We start from the raw sequence: 2134 nt of genomic DNA, 5'->3' as shown, positions 1-2134 counted from the left end.
GATTTCTCATACAGTCAGGCTGCTAATGGCTGGTCTTGGTTCTTTTATGCTTCTGGGCACAACTTCTTCTTTGCACATATATGCATTGTTAATGTGATCCAGCAGGAGATAACTATGTAGATATTTCATAGTTGAAAAGAGGGGTGGGGAGGGTTCTGCTGATTGCTTTTTTAGTTTCCTATGTTAGTTTGTATGTTTATATAGATGTGCCAGTATTAATTTCTTCTAGGTATTCAGTAAAGCCATTTAATGTGAGAGTGACTGTATCAGGAATCTTATTAAAATTGACCAACTTCTTCCTCTAGGAAGAAAAAGGAAGGTAAATTAATTGTTGCATGGATCTTTAGGCAAAATTCTTGTATATGCTTATTTAAATTTTATGCCTTATGCCATGTACTCTGTAGAACAAGGTGTTTTTGTTCTGGTTTATTTTGTTTCCCCTGCCCCCCCCAAACAAAGGGATGAACTCTTGTGCTGTAGGCATGCAAATATTGTTCTAGCAGCCTATGCATCACCCTTAATGTAAGTTTGCCCAACCCTTCCTTTTCAGTGTCTTGTTGTTAAATGTCACCCATTGTTATGAACTTAAACTTCCAAGTTTTTTTATGTTTGAAATTTTTGTGTTTCAATTAAAGTGTTCTAGGTGTTTCTGATTACAGGAAATATCTTATTGGCTAATGTTCAAATAGTGTTATACCTGTTTCTTGGAAGTTTTAATGTTCACTTTCTTTGCAATGGATCTATATCAGGAGGGCACATTTGTTCCAGTTTTGCGTTTTGGTGTCCCCATTAAAAAAATAGTCACATGGACATGTTTATATGTGTTCATTAGAAAGTTTTAACTTGGCACATAAGTTTGCTGTGGTCAGGGTTTAGTTTTCTGCTTTGGAAAAAGCTATGTTAGAACATAAATACATCTTGAAAGTGCCCTCCTGCTATTTTTAGACTGGACATTAGGAAAATTTTTTTCTCAGAGAGAGTGGTTAGACACTGGAATAGGCTGCTTAGGGAGGTGCTTGAGTCACCATCCCTGGATGTATTTAAGGGTTGTTTGGATGTGGTGTTGGTGGATATGGTTTAGGGGAGAACTTTGTAGAGTAGGGGTGATGATTGTACTTGGTGATCCCAAGGGGCTTTTCCAACCTGAATAGTTCAGTGATTCTATGATTTAGATCGTTGTTCATGAAATGTCATGATTGATACAAAAGTAGAAAAAATTTCAGTGTTGTGAAAGCATTAAGGATTAGTTAGTTATTTGGAAATTGTCCCACCAGCTGCATAGTATTCTGGCTCCAGGTTCCTTATTGGTTAAATAATTGCAGGAGTTTTGGTACTCTGACATGGGCTTCAATCGTGTAACCAAGCTGGTTGGTGGGATCCTGCTGTGTCATAAGGGACAATTGAAAGGTTGCTGGTGAAATAACAATAATGCAGGTCCAAACCAAACCTGCAGAAGCTTTCTTGCTTTCTTACTTTGAGGCGTAAAGAGATTATGTGATTTTTTTATTTTTATGTTTTTTTAATACTAAGACAAAAGTCTCCATCTTCACTTATATCAACTCCCTCTTCCCCTAACATTTCTCTCTTCCCCACCCAGTTGTAACACTTGCTACAGAGCCTCCTTTGACTTAAGTGAGAGCAACTGGTGCTGCAGTCACAAACCACCTGAGGGAAATTCTTTGTAAGGGTGTTTCTCACTTATTTCTGCAGTTGTAACAAATTGTGTGAATTCTCTGTGTTTCTGTTTTCCTGCTTGTGTTTGGATAAACATTTAGTCCTTTACAACAGAAGAGGTATGTGCATAGAGTTTATGGTTGTGTGTGTGTGATGTAAAAATTGTGCATTTTGTCTGATGCATTAGAAAGGATTCTTTGATACTATAGTGGTTATGTGGTGATGAGTTAGACTTGTTTATCTTTGAAAGTTTCTATGAAAGTTATGGAAAAGCAATGAGTAGTCAAACTCCAAACACTTATTTCATTAGTCTGGCCTATTGTAATCGTGTTACTGACATAAAAATGGAGATTTTATGATCAAAAAATATTTGTTCTGTATTTTCTTTGTGACTTCAGGGTTTCTCAGGGTGCGCTATATTTTTCTAGATTGCTTTTGTAATCAAGAAGCTTAGGGAAAG

The sequence above is a fragment of the Chaetura pelagica genome, unplaced genomic scaffold (assembly GCF_000747805.2).
Source record: "Chaetura pelagica isolate M959 unplaced genomic scaffold, ChaPel_1.0 scaffold139, whole genome shotgun sequence".
In the NCBI taxonomy this organism is placed as follows: domain Eukaryota; kingdom Metazoa; phylum Chordata; class Aves; order Apodiformes; family Apodidae; genus Chaetura; species Chaetura pelagica.
Note: the sequence above shows the minus strand (reverse complement) of the source record.